We start from the raw sequence: 21,530 nt of genomic DNA on the forward strand, positions 1-21,530 counted from the left end.
GAAAAGGAAAGCCACAGTTCCAGAAATTTTTTCTAAGAGCAGCCTTAAAGTGGTTTTATTTACACATGTGTATGCACATGTACATAATTGTTCTGTTTTTTTGAGAGGTTTTTGCTATAGGGCACGTGTGCACGCCAGACAGAGAGAGACAGAGACAGAAAATGAGAAATCATCCCCCAGGGAGGATGGCCACGCCGCAATCCCTCCTCCTCCATTCTCCTCTTGGGTTCTTGGGCACGCACGCACACGCGCCTGGCGTGAGTTTTAAGCCACTGGGTCTGGGACACGAACCACGCTTGACTACATGGGAGTCCAGCGACATAGCCATTACACTAACTGCTGGTACCCGTATAATTTTTTTTTTTTTTTTTTGCTGGAGAGACAGTGAGACAGAGAAAGTGAGAAATCACCCTCCAGGGGGAGTGGCCATGCTGCAATCTTTTCTCCATTCTTCCCTGGGAACCCTGGGGGCCCGCGCACACATGCGAGCATGAGTCTCAAACCTCATTCCAGTAATGGAACTGCAGTCAGCCATATGGGAGTCCAGCGCTTTAACCACTATACCGCTCACTGACCCCCATAATTTTTATTTTGAAAGTTCTCCACTGATCAAGCAAAGTTTGACACTAGACTGTATAACCTCTTAACCCCTCCAACTGTGCCGTGCCCGCCCACAAGGGCTTCATTGCCCAACAGCCCAGGTACATGGGTAACTGTCCCCAGTCGCTCTTCCACAAATTCTGCCCTCATGTGTGCTCAGTCCTGTGCTAAATGTTTCTGCAGACCAAGATCAAGCTTTGTATGACAAATAAGAAATAAAGAAATGCCAAATGAATTACACAAGTAAAGAATATTTTTCTGGATAAGAACTACCAAAATGCTGGTTGGGAAAAACACAAACGATATCTGAAGAAAATATAGACATTTGGTTATCATTTTGGAAAAAATAAATAAAATTTGAGGGAATCAGCAGGCAGTGTGGTGGTTAAAGCACTGGATTCCCTCATGGCCAAGTGTGGTTCAAGTCCTGGATATGGCAGCTTGAAGATCACACTGGGTGAGTGTGAATGCGTTTCCAAAGTCCCAGGAGGAGAATCCCTTTCTGTCTCCAGTGAGCACATGCGCACTATGGCAAAAACCCTAAAAAAAAAAAAAAAAAAAAGGAAAAGAAAAAGAAAACCTGAAGTTTGATTCCTAAGTTACCTGACACAGAAATAATTGCTTAGATAAAGTAAAGCTCTTCAAGGGGGAAAAAATCTAGAAAACTAGAAGAAAAATACATTTTTAAAATGTCTGCAGGGCCAGTCCATGGCCTGACCCACTGCACAGTTGGAGTCCCAGACCCAGTGTCTTGAGAAACACGCCAGGCACATGTGCATGATCAAAATCCTGAAAGGAGAAAGAGACATAGGAGAAGGGATTGTGGCATGACCTTTCCCCAAGGGCAGTGCTTTTTCTTTCTTTCCCTTCCCTCTTCCCCACTCTCTCTGTGTCTCTCTCCAGTGAACATACAGGCCCTTGGCAAATTTTTAAGATTAATTAATAGGAGTCCAGATAGTGGTATGTTGGTTAAGGTAACTGGATCCCACACAGCCGACTGTGCAATATGAGTTCCAGATCTGGAGGTGGAAGGACACGCCTGGCATGTGTGCATGCTTGCCCCAGATACCGGCAGGATGGAGACATGGAGGAGGGACTGCGGCATGGGCATCTCTCCTGGGGGTGCTCTCTCTCTCTCTATATATATATCTATATTATATCTATATATATAAAATATAGATATAATATAAAATACTCCAGTCTTGGAGAAGGAAGACCCAAAGCCTGAAAGCTGTGAAAGGTGAGACAACTACATAACCACGTCATATTTAAAACCTCTACAAAGTAAAACGAGAGGCAGACATAAATACAGGAAAGCACTTACATCTTTTTTTTTTCTCTTCAAGGCATATACACTCACGAGAGAGAGAGAGAGAGAGAGAGAGAGGGTGAGAAATCACCTCCCAGAGGGATGGCCATGCCGCAATCCCTTCTCCAGTCTCCTCTCAGGATTTTGGGCATGCACGCACATATTCCTAGAGTGAAATTCAAGCCACCAGGTCTAAGACTCACACACACCCCTAGTGTGATTTTAAAGTCATCAGGTCCAGGACTTGAACCATGGTTGGCCATGTAGGAATCTACACCTCAACCACCACATTACCTGCTGGGCCCATTTGATTTTATTTTTAATTGCTAGAAGGCATTTGCATTCACAGAGAGAGTCAGTAAGAGAGAGAAAGCACCCCTGAATGGGGTGTGAGCATGCTGCAATCCCTTCTCCATTTCTCCATCCTGTTGGTATTTTAAGCACTCATGCACACCCGTGCACATATGCCTGGTGTACTCCTCAAGCTTCTGGGTCCAGGATTCAAACCAAGGTAGGCCAAGTGGAATCCAGGCTCCCTTAACCATTAGGCTACAGGGCAGCCCAAAGCATTGACATTTTAGTGTGGGTACATAGATCTTAAATAAGACAATTAATTGGGGCCAGCAGGTGGTATGGTGGTTAAGGCTCTGGACTCCCACATGGCCAATCATGGTTCAAGCCCCAGACCTGGCGGCTCACCTTCTCACCTTCCCTCTCTCTCTCTGTGTCTCTCTCTGGTGAGCACATGTGTCCTACAGCAAATTTTAAAACATAATAATTAATTTAATAATTAAATTAAACATTTTTAAACTAAAATAAACTGACTAAGTGTATCAGGTAGTGATAAATTCTAGAGAGAAAAATAAAGGAGGAATGAGGAGGCAACAATTGTTTTAATGACTTTATTTAACTTTATTTATTCATTCACTTATTTTTAATTTGACCAAAGTGGGAGAGAAAGAGAAAGAAAGTTAGAAAGCAAGTCACCAGGTCTGGGACTCAAACCACAGTCAGCCATGTGGGAGGCTAGCACCCTCAACCACCACACCACTTGCCAGTTGCAGGAGGCAACAATTTAAAACACTGGAATCAGGAAGGCCTTTCTGAGGTGACACCTAAGCAAACACTTAAAAGAGGTAAGATAGCAAAACTTAGAAGCAGTCATGTGAAACAGACAGTAAAATGTCCCCCTGGAGTCTGGCACGGGCTAGTCCATGATGCAGCGACAATGCGCTGCTCAAGAGAGGCTGCATCACACATAGTGATCATGGTTTGAATCCCTGGCCTGGTAAACCTGAAACATGCCAAACACATGTGACTGGAGGCAGGAAGGGGATCTTGGTATGAACAGACCTGGTGGAGGTGTCCCACCCCCTCATGTGCGGATATGCTCTATTGTGAATAAAGAAAAGAAGGATTTAATTTGTGTACTTCTTTTTAAACAATTTAAAAATTATTAGTTTAGGGGAACCCACAGATGATGTAATGGCTATGTCGCTGGGCTCCCATGTAGTCAACCGCGGTTTGAGTCCTGGACCCTGTGGCTTAAACTCATGCTGGGCACGTGTGCATGTGTGCCCCAGACCCCGAGAAGAGAATGGAGGAGAAGGGATTGCAGCATGGCCATTCCCCCCCCCAACCCCCGGAGTGATTTCTCGCTTTCTGTCTCTTTGTCTCTCCTTGTCTTTCTGGTGAGCGCATGCACCCTACAGCAAAAACCTCTCAAAAAAAAAAAAAAAAGATGAAAAGTTCTGGGACTCTGATGTGCAGCATGAATACAGGTGGCTGTGTTAATAAATCTGAGTGGGACAGTCATTACGCAATGTATATGTATAGCAAATCATCATATTGTGCGTCTTCAATATATTCAGTCTTTATTTGACTATTAAACACTTCTCCATGCTGTGGGACTAGCAGATGGGCTAATGGTTACGTCTCTGGACTCCCACATAGTAGACCAGACCCAGCGGCTTGAATCTCACACTGGGCACATGTGTATGTGTGCCCAAGATCCTGAGAGGAAAATGGAGGAGAAAGGGTTGTGGTGTGGTCATTCCCCTGGGGGGTGATCTCTTGCTTTCTTTCTTTCTCTCTCTATCTCTTTAGTGAGCACACGTGCCCTATAGCAAAAATCTCTCTTAAAAAAATATTTCCCCAAAGAACAGAAGAACGCTCAGTTGGAAAAGTGTTTGCACATCTATATTCATTGTAGCCTTATTCACAATTGCTAAGACATGGAATCAACCCAAATGTCCATGAACAGATGAATGGATTGAAAAAGTGTGGCACATACACTCCATGGAATACTACTCAGCCATAAAAAACAACAAGGCCCTGGAATTTGATAAAAAGTGGACAAATACGGAAGATTTGTTGTGGAGTGAATCAAGTCAGGCTATGAAAGAGAGACATTGTATGTCTCCACTTAACATATACCCACTGTTTGCACTCCATGGTAGAGACTGAAAGACTGGAGGACATAAAAGCGTTAAATATTGTTATGGACACTGGTGACAAAGTGGAAGGAGAGTGTGGGAGGGGAAGAGCATAGGAAAGGAAATTTTGGGGAAAAAATAGAGGTAAGACATTTGTGGGACACGGATATGGTTTATTATTTGTTGATGAAGACATGTATAGTATTCACAACCGGGCTAGACTGAGGTGTATATTATGCTGGGTAAAGTCTTTACAATCTAAATGATGTATAGTGATTAAATGTATAAATAATTTTAAAAAATAAAAACATTTCCGCGTGTGTGTGTGTGTGTGTGTATGTGTGTGTATGTGTGTGATGTTTTATTACATTTTTAAGTTTATTCATTTATTTCTTCCATGAGTGAGAGAGACAGAGATACAGAGACAGCATTTCCAACAGGATCTTGATGACATGAACCACCTCTGGCTTCAACCAGCTTCAATCTTGGGCACACATGTACCCAGTGAACTCAGGGAGGCTGAGCTTTCCAATGTGGATTAGCTTTGCAGGGCATCACCACCACATTTAACTGCTGCTAATGTGCCACTGCCTAGCTCCCAGGTTGTTTTGTTTTGCTTTTGCTTTATGAACTGTTTGACATATATTTACTTTTGTATATACACTTTTGTTTGCAGCAAACACAGAATGGTAAAACTTCAGACATCTTAGGCAAGATTTGACTTCTGGGCTTCAGAGAGATGTGGGAACTTTTCTTGGAGAAACTTTTCTTTCTTTTTCTGTAAATTTTTCTTCCTCCCTTCAGTGTGGGTATGTTTCTCAAGTCTCAGTCTGATGAAGTGATCCACGTACGGCACGGCGAAGAACTGCTTCCTATTGTACCTTTTATTTAAGTGCCAAGGCACAGGCCACTGCTTGAACTTGTGCCAGATAACTCTTCCAAAGATGTCTTTTCTCCAGGCACCCGGTCTGGCCTTTTCTTGTCCCGTCTGAAGAAGCCTTAGTGCATCTTCTCTCTCCTGGACCACGTCATCTAACGCATCCATGGAATCTAGACCTTGTCAAGGCGCTCTGGACTGGGCATTGGCAGCCCCTGCCGCTTGGCTTCCTGCTCCAGCGTCAGCAGCATGTTCCTCTCCGGCAGCAGGACGTACCACAGTTCACGCAAATCGTTACTTTTCTTCCTTAACGGCTGGCAGGTCCATGAAGCTCCAGATTTCACTTTCTCTTCTCCCCAGTTTTTGGGGTCATCAAAAAATTCTTCCAGTCCTTTTCCTGACACTGTGGCGTGAAGCGATCTATACTGGCACAGAGACAGAATATTCTGTGTGTTCTTTGGCAAGAAACTAAGAGAAAATCTGCAATCAGAGCCGGCAGGGACCTGGGGGTGACCAGTGACCCAGCCGGCCGCAGCGTGGCCAAGACCCTCCTGCACACAGCCACCCAGCCGGCCGCGACCATCTTCCCAGACACTGACTCCCAGTTTTTTTGTTTTTTGTTTTTTAAAGAATTATTTGATTTAACTTAATTTTTTATTTAAGTTTGACCAGAGAGGAACGAGGTGGGGAGGTGAGAAAGCAAGCCGCCAGGTCTGAGACTCAAACCACAATCAGCCATGTGGGAGTCCAGCACCCTTAACCATCGTGCTACCTGCTGGCCTCTACTCCCAGTATTTTCATATAAGTGGAATCATACAGTATTTATCTTTCCGTGATGGCTTTTTTTTTTTTTTTTTAAGTTTGCTATAGGGCACATGTGCTTGCTAGAGAGAAAGAAGAAAAGTGAGGAGTCCCTTCTCTATTCTCATCTTCGGATTTTGGGCACATATGCGCACACACACACACATACCTGGCATGTTGTTTTGTTTTAAGAATTATTTTATTTAACTTTATTTATTTATTTAAATTTGCCCAGAGATGGGGAGAGAGAGACAGAGAGAGAGAGGTAAAGTGAGAAAACAAGCTGCCAGGTCCGGGATTCAAACCAGGGTTGGCCATGTGGAAGTCCAGTGTCCTTAACCATCAATGCCAGCTGCTGGCCCCAACCTGGCCTGTTTTTTAAACCACCAGGTCAGGGATTCAAACCGCACTGTTGGCCATGTAGAATCCAGCCACCTTAACCACCACACCATCTGCTGACCTTACCCAATCCACTTTTACTCTCTATGACTTTGCATATTCTAGCTACCGAGCAATCATACAGTGTTTGTGCCTGGCTTTGTCATTTAGAATGATGTCTTCAAGGTTCATCCAAGTTGCACATAAAAGAACATTTCTTTTCATGGCTGGATAATATTCCATGATATGTATAAAGTGCATTTTGTTCATCTATTTATCTGTTTGTGAACACTGCCTTATTCTACTTTTTGGCTATTGTGAATACTGCTGCAATGAACATCCACATACAAGTATCTCTCCGTCCCTGCTTTTCACGCCCAGGAGGGGAACTGTTGAGTCATACAGTCATTCTATGTTTAGCTTTTTGAGGAATCGCCTTAACAATTTTTCCATGGCAGCTGCACCATTTTGCATTCCCTCCAGCACATATGCAGGTTCTGATCTCTCCAAATCCTTGCTAACACTTGTTATCTCTCTTTTCATCGTATCCATTGCAGTAGGTGAAAAGCGGTATCTCATTCTGGTTTTATTTGCTTGTGTGTCCTCCTATCTTGCTCTTTTTACAAGTTTGTTTTGTTTTTGCTATTTGGTGTCTCTTGAGATTCCATGTTGGTATTAGAGTAAAATGTTCTATTTTTGTAGAAAAAAATAACCGCTATGAGGATTTTGATCTTTTTTTTAATAGGGCACATGCACTTGCCAGAGAGAAATGGGCAGTTAAATAAAATAATAATTTAAAAGAAAAAAAAATAACTCTCAGCAGCCATGTGTGCATACATGCCCAAAATTCCAGGAGAATGGAGAAGGGATTGTGCCATGGCCATCCCCCTGGAGGGTGATTTCTCACTGTCTGTCTCTCTGATGAGTGCACGTGCTGAATAGCAAAAATCTCCCTTAAAAAAAAAAAATGGGACCAGCAGTTGGTGCAATGGCTATGTCGCTGGACTCCCATGTAGTTGACAGCGGTTTGGGTCCCAGACCCAGTGGCTTAAACTCACGCCAGGCACATGTGCATGCGTGCCTAAGATCCGGAGAGGAGATGGAGGAGAAGGGATTGTGGTGTGGCCATCCCCCCCAGGGGGTGATTTCTCACTTTCTGTCTCTCTGTCTCTCTCTGACTTTCTGGCGAGCGCACACACCCTCTAGCAAAAACCTCTCCAAAACAAACAAACAAACAATATTAAGTCTTCCAATCTGTGGACATAGGATGTCTTTCCATTTATTTAGGTCTTAAGTTTTGTTCAGCAATGTTTTCCACTTCTCAGTGTACCAATGAGGCACTTTCTGGGTTAAATTCATTCTTTCTTTTAGAGAGATTTTTGTTATAAGGCTAATACGCTTGCCAGAAAGACAGAAAATGAGAAATCACCCCCCGGGGGGATGGTCACGCCGCAATCCCTTCTCCTCCATTCTCCTCTCAGGATTTTGGGCACATACGCACCTGGTATGAGTTTTAAACCACCAGGTCCAGGATTTGTACTGTAGTCAACCATGTGGGAGTCCAGAGATGTAACTGTTTTGCCATCTGCTGGCCCCTGCAACTAATTTTTTTTCTTTTTAAAGAATTATTTATCTTGGGGCTGGCAGGTGGTATAGTGGTTAAGGGTGCTGGACTCCCACATGAGACTTGAGAGCTTGCTTTCTCACTTTCCCCCTCTCTCTCTCACTCTGTCCCTGTCTGGTTAAATAAAACAGGGGCTAGCAGGTTGCATAGTGGTTAAGGACACTAGGTTCCCACATGGCCGAGTGAGGTTCATGTCCCAGACCTGGTGACTTGCTTTCTCACTTTCTCTCTCTCTCTGTCCCTCTCTGGTCAAATTTAAATTAAATTAATAATTTTTTTAAAAGTTAAAGAAAATAATTATATATATATATTTCTTTTTTAAAAAGACTATTAAAATAAAAAAATTGTTTATCTTTTATTTTCTACAGAAGACATGGACGCAGGTGATGCGGCGCTCTGGTCAGCCCGCTCTGCTCCTGACTCTCAGCTGTTCGCTCTCGTGGAGGAACAAGTTGGTCAGGAAGCTGTGCGCAGTCATGGCTCTTAAAGATATTGGAAAAACACCGTGGAGCCAGAGGTGGCCATTCACCGAATTAGAATGACTTTAACACCCGCAGTGTAAAGTCCCTGCAGAAAGTGTGTGCTGGCCTAATCAGAGGGGCAAAGAGAAGAATCTCAAGGTGAAAGGACCAGTGTGGATGCCTGCCAAGATTCTGAGAATCACTACAAGAAAACACCTTGTGGTGAAGGCTCTAAGACATGACCACTTCCAGATGAGAATCCACAAGCGACTCACTGATTTGCACAGTCCTTCTGAGATTATTAAACAGATTACTTCCATCAGTATGGAACCAGGAGTTGAGGTTGAATTCACCGTGGCAGACTCCTAAGTCAATTATTTTTGTAAATAATTATTTATTAATTTTATTTATTCATTCACTTATTTTAATTTGACCAGAGAGAGAGAGACAGAGAAAGAGAGAGAGAAAGAAAGCCACCAGGTCCAGGACTTGAACTGTGGTCGGCCATGTGGGAGTGTCCATGTGGAAGTGCCTTAACCACCACGCCACCTGCTGGTCCCAAGTCAGCTATTTTAATAAACTGATTATCATCTGTTAACCTTTGGTGACTTTTATTCAGTCTACTGATGTGAAGACTAAAGATTTTCTAGATGCCATTGAATGAAGTTACTCGACTTCCAGGTAAGTACACAATGCAGTACTGATGGATGTTTGTGGTTCTGTTGTACGGTAGGGCACTGCATTTGCTCTGGCTGCAGTCCCTGGAGATCCTGGTTTAATTGGTATGGGGTGCTACAAATCTGGGATGGTGGGTTCTGATGCAGGGAATACATAGCCGTGGTCGAGAGTCCAGTGTCCTAGCGAGCAGGTACTCATGTACATAGAGGAGCAGAGGACTGCGTCCTTCCAGTCCTGGTCCTGCCATTTCTTCCTTCAGAGGTTACTTGTTTATTACATGTCTTACTAGGTTAAACATAAGTTTCAGAATGTTTAGCTAAATCCCTATCGGCATGATAATGGGAAATGTCGCTTCACATGCTTAGTCCTGCCACTTTGGATCCTATGTGCATACCCTGTCTAAGTAATCATTTTTGCTATTAAAATTTATAGTAAGATAAAGAAAAAAAGAATTATTTATCTTATTTTATTCATTATTTATTACTATTTTTAACTTGCTGCAGTTATCAGAGAGAGACAGAGGAAAGTGAGAAAGCAAGCCGCCAGGTCTGAGACTCAACCCACAGTCAGCCATGCGGGACTCCAGCGCTCCAACCACCATGCCACCTGCTGGCCCCTACGACTGATTTTTTTTAAAGAGTTATTTTATTTAACTTTATTTATTTATTTATTTTAAATTTAGCCAGAGAGGGATAGAGTGAGAGGGAGAGAAGGAAAGTGAGAAAGAAAGCTGCCAGGTCTGGGACTCAAACTGTGGTTAACCATGTGGTAGTCCAGTGCCCCTAACCACCATGCCACCTGCTGGCCCCTACAACTGATTTTTTTTTTTGGAGAGGTTTTTTCACTATAGGGCGCGTGCGCTCGCCAGACAGACAGAGACAGAGAGACAGAAAGTGAGAAATCACCCCCCAGGGGGGATGGTCACGCCGCAATCCCTTCTCCTCCGTTCTCCTCTCAGGATCTTGGGCACGCACGCACATGTGCCCGGCGTGAGTTTAAGCCACCGGGTCCGGGACGCAAACCGCGGTTGACTACGTGGGAGTCCAGCGACATAGCCACCTTACGCTAACTGCTGTTCCCCTTTTTTTTTTTTTTTTTTTTTTTTTGAGATATTTTTGCTATAGGGCGTGTGCACTTTACTGAAGAGACAGAGAGAAACAGAAAAGGAGAAATCACCTCCCCCTCCCCCAGGGAAGATGGCTTCACCACAGTCCCTTCTTTTCCATTCTCCTCTCTGGATTTTGGGCACAAACACACACGTGCCTGATGTGAGTTTTAAGTCACTGGGTCCAGGACTCGAACCATGGTTGGCCATATGGGAATCCAGTGCTTTAACCACTATACCACTTGCTGGTCTCTATTTTTTTTAAATCTAATTGTTCTGACTAGATTCCCCAGTCCTACATTAAATGGAAGTGCTGACATCAGGTTTGGTTCTTCATCTTAGAGGAAAAGCTTTTTTTCCACTGACTAAGATGTTGACTATGCATTTTTCATATGACCTTTATCATGCTGAGAAAGTTCCCTTCTTTTTTTTTAGTTTTTTTTTTTTCCATAGGACGCATGGACTCGCCAGAGAGAGACAGAGGGAAAGTGAGAAATCTCCCCTCCGTAGGGAGGACCAGGCACAATCCATTCCCCTCCATCCTCCTCTCAAGAATTTTGGGCATGCATACACACGCACCACACACCTGGCATGATTTTCAGGCTGCTGGGTCCAGGACTCAAACCGCAGTTGGTCATGTGAGAGTCTAGTGCCCTAAAACACCACACCACCTGTTGGCCCGGAGGAAGTTCTCTTCTGTTCCTCGTTTACTGAGTGCTTTTACCTTAAAAGGGTATTACATTTTGTCAAATGCTTTTTCTACATTAATTGAGATGATCATGTGGGTCTTTTTTTGGGGGGGAGAGGTTTTTGTTATAGGGCACATGCGCTTGCTAGAAAGACAGAGAGAGACAGAGAGACAGAAAGCGAGAAATCACCCCCCAGGGGGGATGACCACGCCGCAATCCCTTCTTCCCCATTCTCCTCTCGGGATCTTGGGCACGCACGCACACGCACCCAGTGTGCGTTTAAGCCTCTAGGTCCAGGACTAGAACTGCAGTCGACTACATGGGAGTCCAGCAACATAGCCATTATGCTAACTGCTGGCCCCATCATGTGGGTCTTCTTCCTTCATTATATTAATGTCTTATATTGCACTGATTGATTTCTTTAAAAAACATATATTTATTTAGAGACTCTTTGCTATAGGGCTCATGTGCTTGCCAGAAAGACAGAGAGAGACAGAGATAAATTACCCCCCCACACCAGGGGCAATGGCCACACCACAATCCCTTCTCCTCCATTCTCCTCTTGGGATCTTGGGCACGCATGCACACGTGCGTGGCATGAGTTTAAGTCATGGGTCCAGGTCTTGAACCACAGTCGACTACATGGGAGTCCAGTGACACAGCCATTATGCCAACTGCTGGTCCCAAAATAATTATTTATTTTAACCTTATTTATTCATTCTTTTTTTTTTTTTTATCTCAATTTGACTACAGAGAGAAGGTGAGAAAGCAAGTCACCAGGTCTGGGACACGAACCGCAGTCGGCCACGTGGGAGTGTCCAGCGTCTTAACATCCGTGCCACCCGCTGGTCTGATTTCTTTTTTTTAAAAAAGAAGTATTTAATTATATTTATTATTGTTATTATTTTTTAATTTGCTATAGGACACTTGCACTCACAGGAGAAAGACAGAGACAGAGACAGACAGAGAGGAAAGTGAGAAAGTAACCTCCAGGTCCAGGACTTGAACCACAGTTGGTTATGTGGGAGTCCAGCATCTTAAGCACCATACCACATGCTGGCCCCTTATCGATTAATATTTATAAGTTGAACTATTCTTGAATTGTAGGAATAAATCCCACTTGGTCATAGTGTATAGTCCTTTCAATATGCGGCAACATCTGATTTGCTGTACGTGAGGCATATCTTTTTCCATCATTTGATTTTCAACCTACTTGTGTCTTTATATTTAAAATGTTTATTTATTGCTTTAAAAAAAGAATTATTCATTTTATTTATTCATCCATTTATTTATTTATTTTTTAGAATTATTTTAATTGTATTTATTCATTCATTTATCATAATTTGACAGGAGAGAGACACAGAGAGAGAGAGAGAGATTGGGAAAGCAAGAAAGCAAGCCACCAGGTCCAGAACGCGAACTGTGGTTAGCCATGTGGGATTATGGCATAGCCATCTTCCTAGAAGGTGATTTTTCACTCTCTGTCTCTCTCTCTCTCCAGCGAGCACACATGCCTGATAGCAAAAATCTCTCTCTAAAAAAAAGAATTTCATAGAACTCTATGATCTGACATAAAAAGAAAAAAGTCACAGAACAATTTGTGTCATATGATCCTATTTATATTTTAAATCAATCTCTTTATGAGTTCACGTACACAAAAATCTGTTTAAAATTGTTTTTTTAAAGAATTACTTTATTTAATTTTATTTATTTATTCATTTATTTTCATTTGACTGGAGAGAGAGAGAGAAGATGAGAAAGCAAGACACCAGATCTGGGACTTGAACCATGGTTGGCCATGTGGGAGTGTTCAGTGCCCCAACCACCACACCACCTGCTAGTCCTCTAAAATTTGTTTTTGTTTTTGTTTTTGCTATGGACGTGTGCACTCGCCAGAGAGACAGAAAGGTGAGAAATCACCCTTCGGGGGGATGGTCACCCTGCGCACACGCATCCAGCATGAGTTTAAGCCACTAGGTCCGGGACTCAAACTGTGGTCGACTACATGGGAGCCCAGCGACATAGCCATTATGCTAACTGCTGGTTCCCCCTAAAATTGTTTTTATTGTGTTATGTGTTCACATACTATACGAAGTATGCTTTTTATTTTATTTTTTTGCCATAGGGAGCAAGTACTCACCAGAGAGACAGAGAGAAGGAAAGTGAAATCACCTCCAGGGGGATGGATGGCCACACAGCAATCCCTTCTCCTCCTGGGATTCTGAGTAGACACGTACACATATCCCGTGTGTTTTTCAAGCTGCCAGGTGTTGGACTCGAACTGTGATCAAACATGTGGAAATCCAGTGCCTTAACCAGCATGCCAACTGGTGGTCCCCTGAATTGTTCACTTTAAAAGCATACTTTGAGGGTCATCAGGTGACTTAGTGGTTAAGGTACTAGATTCCCACATGCTCAACCATGGTTTGAGTCCCAGACATGGAGGCTTGAAACTCATGCCAGCCATATGTACATGTATGCTCAAAATCCTGGGGAGGAGGTCAGCAGGTGGCATAGTGGTCAAAGGCACTGGACTCTCACCTGGCCAACCGCAGTTCAAGTCCTGGACCCAGTGGCTTGCTTTCTCACTTTCCCTCTCTCTCTGTCTGATCAAACTGGAAGATATTAATAATAATAATAATAATAAAGTTATATACAATAATTATTTATTGAAAAAAAATCCTGGGAAGAAAATGGAGAGGGGATTGCAATGTGACCATCCCCACTGGGGGAATGATTTCTCACTTTCCCTCTCACTGTCTGTCTCTCTTTGGCAAAAACAGCACTCTATGGCAAAAAACTAAAAAAACAAATAGCAATTGGAGGCCAGCCCTGTGGCTCAGGGAGTCAGATCACATCACCGACTGCAGGTTTATGTGTGTGAATGTCCAAAATCCTGACGAAGAGGAGGAAAGGAGGAAAAGGATATTGTGGCAAGGTAACGCTCCACCCAGGACGTACTTCCTGTCTCTCTCTGGTAAGAGCATGCACCATCTAGCAATAAAGTAAGAGAATAATTTGGTGGATTTTAGTATTTTCAGAGTTGTAGATACGTAATTATCCTCTATCAATCATGCAACCATCATGACCATCTCATTTTAGATCATTTTCATCATTCCAAAAAGAGATCTATACCCCCTCAGCTTTAAGCAACCCCAAATTTATCTTTGGCTCTCTGGATTGGCCTATTCTGGACGTGTGAACAGAATCAGACAGCATGTGGTCTCCTGTGACTGGCTTCTCTGATTTAGCAGTGTTTGGAAGGCCCATCCACCTTGTCACACATCTCAACACTTCATTCCTTTTTACTGACAGATAATATCCTGTGTTATTAGTATACCATCCCATACCATATCCCTTTACCAGCTGATGGACTGGGCTGTTTCCATGTCTAGGCCGTTATGAATCATGACACTATGAACATCTGTGTATAAGTCATTGCGTGGACGTATTTCATTTCTCTTGGGTATATACTTAGGAATGGAATTGCTCAGATCATATGTACTCAACGTAACTTCTTGAGAAACTGTCAAATGATTTTCCAAGGCAGCTGCACTATTTTAAATTCCCAAAGCACTGCATGAGGATTCCCATCTCTCCACATTCTCCCCAACTCATGTTTTCGCCTGTCTCTGATCAGAACCACCTAGTGGTATGAAACTGTATCTCAGTATGAGTTTTCTTTGTTTAGCGTAGAGAATGCATGCTCCGGGGGTGCCACCCTCCACTGGGTCCAGTCATGCCATAATCTCCTTCCTCTAGCCATTTAACGTGGGGCATTTGTACACAGGCCTGCGGGGGTTTCAGGCTGACCGGGCCAGATATTCAAATTGTGGTTGCTGAGTGAAATATGGCTTCTCTCGAGCAGTTTACTGCTACTGTGCCATAGAGCTTGCCCTTGGTGTGTGTGTGTGTGCGCGCGCACGTGTGTGTGTGTGTGTGTGTGTGTGTGAATTTGATAGAGGGTCCCTGTGGCAAGAGACAGAGTGAGCGTGAGAAAACCCCCATACCACATGGGAGATGGCCAGGCTGCAATCCTTTGTCCTTCATCCCTCCCTCCTTTTGGGATTTTGGGTGTAAACGCACATGCATCTAGGATGTTTTTCAAACTGCCAAGTCCAGGACTCAAACTGCAGTCTACCATGTGGAATCAAGTTATCTTAATCACCATGCCACTGGCTGGCCCCATCATTGTAGTTTTAATTCACATTTAAGGACTAATAAAGTGGATTAACTTTTCTTTTTTTAAAATTTATTTTTATTTTATTTTATTATTTTTTGGAGAGGTTTTTGCTATAGGGTGCGTGTGCTCACAAGAAAGACAGAAAGAGACAGAGACAGAAAGTGAGAAATCCCTGACACACCAGGGGGGAATTCCACACCACAATCCCTTCTCTTCTCTTCTCCTCTTGGGATCTTGGGCATGCGAGCACATGTGCCCCACGTGAGTTTTAAGCCACCGGGTCCGGGACTCGAACAACATGAGAGTCCAGTGACACAGACATTATGCCAACTGCTGGTCTCTGATAAACTTTTCATGAGCTTATTGGTAATTTGTATATCTTCTTTGGAGAAATGTTTATTTAGATCCTGTATCCATTTTTAATTGGGTTACTTACCTTTTTACTATTTAAAGTTCTTTATAATTCTAGATACCAGTTCTTGGGACTAGCAGTTAGCGTAATGGCTATGTCGCTGGACTCCCACATAGGCGACCGCAGTTAGAGTCCTGGTCCTAGCGGCTTAAACTCACGCCAGGTACATGTGCATGCATGCCCAAGATCCTGAGAGGAGAATGGAGGAGAAGGGATTGCGGTGTGGCCATTCCCCCTGGGGGGTGATTTCTCGCTTTCTGTCTCTCTGTTTCTGTCTGTCTGGCGAGCACACGTGCCCTATAGCAAAAACTTCTCAAAAAAAAAAAAAATTCTAGATACCAGTTCCTTATCAGATATATGATTTGCAAATATTTTGTCCTATTCTCTGTGTTGTCTTTTCTTTTTCTCCCCCTCCCCATAGGGCATGTATACTCATTGGAGAAAGACAGAGGAAAGTGAGAAATCACCCCCTAGAAGGGACGGCCACACCACAATCCCTTCTCCTCTTTTCTCCTCCCCGGACTTTGGGCCAGTATGCACACATGCACCCAGGGTGATTTTTAAGCCACCAGGTCCAGGACTTGAACTGTGGTCTGGCCATGTGGGAATCCAGAGCCTTAACCATCATACTTGTTGGTCCCTAACTTTCTTTTTTTTTTTTTTGAAGAGATTTTCACTGTAGGGCGCGTGCGCTCGCCAGACAGAGAGAGACATAGAGACAGAAAGCGAGAAATCACCCCCCAGGGGGGATGGTCACGCCGCAATCCCTTCTCCTCCATTCTCCTCTCGGAATCTTGGGCAGGCACGCACACGCGCCCGGCATGAGTTTTAAGCCACCGGGTCCAGGACACGAACCGCGGTCGACTACGTGGGAGTCTAGAGACATAGCCATTATGCTAACTGCTGGTTCCCTCCCTAACTTTCTTGACAGTGCCCTTTGAGGCACAAATGTTTTTCTTTATCTTTTGAAGAGGTTTTTGTTATAGGGCTTGAGCAGTAGCCAGAAAGACAGAGAGATAGAAAGTGAGAAATCATCCCCCAGGGGGATGGCCACGCCGCAATCCCTTCTGGCTGCAATCCCTTCTCTTCCATTCTCTTCTCGGGATCTTGGGCACGCAAGCACACACACCCGGCATGAGTTTAAGCCACTGGGTCTGGGACTTGAACTGCGGTTGACAACATGGAAGTCCAGCATCATAGCCATCACGCCAATTGCTGGTCCCCAAATCTTTTTCATTTTGATGAAGTCAAATTTATATATTTTTTCTTTCACTGCTTACGTTTTAGGTGTCATTTAAAACAACATTGCTTAAATCCAAAGTCATAGAGATTTCCTCCTGTATTTTCTTGTAAAAGTGTTAGAGTGGGGGGCAGCGGTGGTGTGGTGGTTAAGGGCACTGAATTCCCACATGGTTGACTGCAGTTAAGTCCTAGACCTGACGGCTTCCTTTCTCACCTTCCTTCTCCCTCTCTCTCTCTCTCTCTCTCTCTCTCTCTGTCCTTCTCTGGTCAAATTTAAATAAATAAACAAACAAATAAATAAAGTTAAATGAAATAATTCTAAAAAGTAAAAACAAAAAGTGTTAGAGTATAGCTCTTACAAATACTTGCATTAAAAAAAAAAAAGCGTAGGGAGCAGCAGTTAGTGTAATGGTTATGTCGACCGCAGTTCAAGTCCTGGATATGGCAGCTTAAACTCATACCGGGCGCATGTGCGTGCGTGCCCAAGATCCCAAGAGGAGAATGGAGGAGAAGGGATTGTGGAGTGGCCATCCCCCCTTGGGGAGTGATTTCTTGCTTTCTGTCTCTCTGTCTCTCCCTGTCTTTCTGGGAGCACACATGCCCTATAGCAAAAACCTCCCCCTCCCCCCAAAAAAGGTAAAGGTATACAAATTGTTAAGAGTGACCACCCAGGGGCCAGCTGGGGGCATGGCGATTAAGGAGCTTTCCTCCCACCTGGACAGTTTGAGTCCTGGACCTGGTGGCTTGAAAAATCACACTGAGTGCATGCATTTGCTTTCCCAAAACCCCGGGAGGAGGAGGAGAAGGGACTGCAGCATGGCCATCCCCCAGGGGGTTGATTTCTCACTGTCTCTGTCTCTCTCTAGTGAGCACATCCTATGACAAAAACAAGCAAGCAAACAAAGATTACTTCTGAAGAAAAAAATGAAATAGAGTTTGGTTCAGGGTTTGAATGGCAATTTTCATTTTGTTTTATTATTTTTTTTAAATAAAAGTCATGTTAATAGTAAAAAGTTCCAATTTCGCAACTCAGAGAAGCGTCCTTTAGCTCTTTGTCTCTGAGTACAGCATATTTGTTTTGTCGTAATCACCGCTATGGTCAATAAAATGTTTCCAAATTTAAACCTTTCTTTTCCGCTATGAAGTATAACTAGGAGTTCTTTAAAAGAGAGTTGAAATTTTAATTTCCACCTTGAACCTACTTGATCAAAAGTGTAAGACATCACTACCATATGAGCTAAAAGGAAGAATGGAATACAAAACAAAAGTGGTGCCTTTTTATCAGCGCACTGCCTGATTAAGACGTTTTAACTATTTCACAGTCCACTGAGCACAAGAATACTGGTTCCAAGATACTTACAGAATTTGGCTTTTTTACTGCAAGCTTTAAACCACAGTGTTACTCTTCTCAACAAGTCATCTCTAAGAAAGTGGCAGTGTTCCTAACTACAAAAATCATTATCTGTAGTAGGTGGTATTCTAGATAGTCAAAATAATTTTTTATAAAAGTAGGTGATTTGTTTTGTTTGTTGGTTTGTTTTTAAGAATTATTTTATTGGCTTATTTATTTTTATTTGATCAGAGAGAGACAGAGTGAAAAAGAGAGAGCGAAAGCGAAAAAGCAAGCAACAGGTCCAGGGCTCGAACTGTGGTCGCCCATGTGGGAGTCCAGTGCCCTTAATCACCATGCCACCTGCCAGATCCTTGTTTTGTTTTTTAAGAGAGATTTTGCTAGTGAACATGCATTCCCTGGAGGGACAGAGAGACAGAAAGTGAGAAATCAACCCCCAGGGGAAAGGTCATGCCACAATCCCTTCTCCATTTTCCTCCCAGGATCTTGGACACACACACACACGCGCGCATTCACACACACACACACACACACACGCATATGTTTTAAGTCTCAAGGTCTGGGAATCGAAGTCGTCAACTGCATCAGAGTCCAGCAACATAACCATTACACCATCTGCTGGTCCATAAAATTAGGTTTAAAGAATATGTAGGGGGGCTGGCGGGTGATGTGGTGTTTAGGTGCGCTGGACTTCCACATGGCCAACTGTGGTTTGAGTCCTGGACCTGGCGGCTTGCTTTCTTACTTTAAATTAAAAAAAAAAAAAAAGGAAAATGTAGAATGCCCTGATAATGACCAGTGAGAAAGGCTCTCACCTTGGTGATGACAATTCTGACTTTTACAGGCTTAATTTCCTGTGTCTAGAACAGAATCCCATTTTATTATTTTATTTATTTATTTATTTATAAATTATTTATTTAACTTTATTCATTCATTCATTTATTTTTAATTTGACCAGAGAGACACGCACAGACAGAGAGAGAGAAGGTGAGAAAGCAAGCCACCAGGTCCAGGATTTGAACTGTCGGCCATGTGGGAGCATCCGGGTCCAGGATTTGAACCGTTGTCAGCTATGTGGGAGCATCCAGCGCCTTAACCACCACGCCACCTGCTGGTCCCTAGAATCCCACTTTAAACCATTATTTGAATGGGGTTCATCATCTTATCTTTTTCTTCACAGGGTGTCTTCATTTCAGTATGCAAGATGCAGGATGGTAACTGAGAGCTGGTTTTTAAAAAAAAATTATTTCATTTAACTTTAGTTATTTCTCTTTTTTAAAAAAATAATTATTTATTTTATTTATTCATTCATTCATTTTTAAATTTGACCAGAGAGAGACAGGGTGACAGTGAGAGAGAGAGAGGAAGTGAGAAAGCAAGCCACCAGATTCAGGACTTGAACCCTGGTCAGCCATGTGGGATCCAGTGCCTTCACGACCTCCATACCACTGACTGGCCCTAGTAATTTTCATTTTCAATTTCATACATGTCCATATTGGTTAGATTTGCTGTTTGTTTGGATTTTCTTTTCTTTTCTTTTTACAAACATGTCTTATTTGTTGGTTTGAAATATCAATCATGTTTTTAAAGGATTCAGGATTGCATGAACATAGTTATACCTGGTCAAAGACTAAACACTACTATGAAAAAAGAAATCACAAAACTAATAATTAGAATGGGGGTAAGGTTTGTGCAGAGAAAGAATTCCTGCACTGACCGTGTCGGTGTTTCTCACTGACTCCAACAGCATAAAGGAAGTATTTCTGTTTCCTGCTATGAAATCTCAAGACAAGGAGAATGTAATCACCACTGATACTCCAGAAAGCACAACGGTTGGTATTTCTGTCTAGAAAGTAGTAACCAGACATCATTTAATTCAGGCATCTTTGCAAACTGCAAAAGATCCAGGTCTGTGAAGGAACGGTGTGTTGTCATTCCTATTATTACAGTTCAGCCACCAGAAGAGAGGAATTAAGAATTTCTTTTCGGGAACCAGCAGTTAGTGCACCGGCTATGTCGCTGGACTCCCATGTAGTCAACTGCAGTTTGCATACCGGAGCCGGTGGCTTAAACTCACGCCGGGCACGTGTGCATGCGTGCCCAAGATCCCAAGAGGAGAATGGAGGAGAAGGGATTGCGGCGTGACCATCCCCCCTGGGGGGTGATTTCTCGCTTTCTGTCTCTATGTCTCTCTCTGTCTGTCTGGTGAGCGCACGCGCCCTATAGCAAAAACCTCTCCAAAAAAAGAAAAAAAAAAAGAATTCCTTTTCACTCCCAAATAAACCATGTCTCGTCTCTTAAAAAAAAAAAAAAGAAGAAAGAAAGAGGGAAAGAAAGAAATCCTCACTAAAGTGATCTCTATGCTGAAACCTGAAGGTGCAAAAGGACTGTGCCGGGTGTGGGAGAGTTTAGTCCTGAAGAGTGAGCGGGACAGCGGGAGATCATACAAAGAATCCACACCCCTTCAGCTGTATGGGTGGAGAAGGAAAGCGGAAAGCACGAGAGACAAGAGGCTGGAGGGTGACAGGGGGCAAAGTCCTTGTCCACGTTGTTGCTGGTTGTTTTTTTTTTTTTTTTTTTGAGAGGTTTTTGCTATAGGGCGCGTGCACTCGCCAGACAGACAGAGACAGAGACAGAAAGCGAGAAATCATCCCCCAGGGGGGATGGCCACGCCGCAATCCCTTCTCCATTCTCCTCTCGGTATCTTGGGCATGCACACACATGCGCCCAGCGTGAGTTTTAAGCCACCGGGTTGGGACTTGAACTGCGGTCGACTACGTGGGAGTCCAGCGACATAGCCATTACGCTAACTGCTGGTCCCTGTCCACGCTGTTTTAAGCAGGCATGCCCTGATCTGATTTGCGTTTTGGAAAATCCTTCAGGAACTGTGACATTGTGGAGGGAAAAGGGAAGGAGCAGGGAGTTCTGTTAGGAGGCGGCTGCACAAATACAAATCAGAGAAGAAATGATGGCGGACAGAGTAGGGCGCTACTCGGGGAGGAGAGAAGGGGTTGGTTTGAGGTCCCGAGGACTCGGCGACTGGTCGAGCGGCCGGGCGGAATGCAGGGGGCGAGGCGAGTCCGGACTGCCCTTCTGGGAGCTCAGCAGCCGGGTGGCCGGTCCGCTAGGTGGAGGTGGAGAGCGGGTCTGGGAAAGGCGACGGCGGCGTCTGGACGCGCGGGAGCTACCTGTGGAGCGTTCCGGAGGCTGAAGTGCCCGCACCGGGCGCCGACGGAGGGGGCTGGCGCCGAGCTGTGCTGACGATGGGAGGAGTCGGCCTTGCCCTTAACCAGAGCCAGGACTCTGGCGAGCAGCAGGGCTAGAGGGAGCCCAACCCGGCCGCCCGAGTGGGCCCCCCGGAGGCCAGGGACAGCCCCTGGAGGAC

The 21,530-nt window shown here is 44.0% G+C and overlaps 1 pseudogene; it reads right to left on the reverse strand.

Moving 5' to 3' along the window:
• Positions 1-5,050: 5,050 nt before the first annotated feature.
• LOC102477906 (39S ribosomal protein L47, mitochondrial pseudogene) lies at positions 5,051-5,804 on the reverse strand (annotated as a pseudogene).
• Between the last annotated feature and the right edge of the window lie 15,726 nt (positions 5,805-21,530).

Source organism: Tupaia chinensis, unplaced genomic scaffold, assembly GCF_000334495.1.
Source record: "Tupaia chinensis unplaced genomic scaffold, TupChi_1.0 Scaffold000394_1, whole genome shotgun sequence".
In the NCBI taxonomy this organism is placed as follows: Eukaryota; Metazoa; Chordata; class Mammalia; order Scandentia; family Tupaiidae; genus Tupaia; species Tupaia belangeri.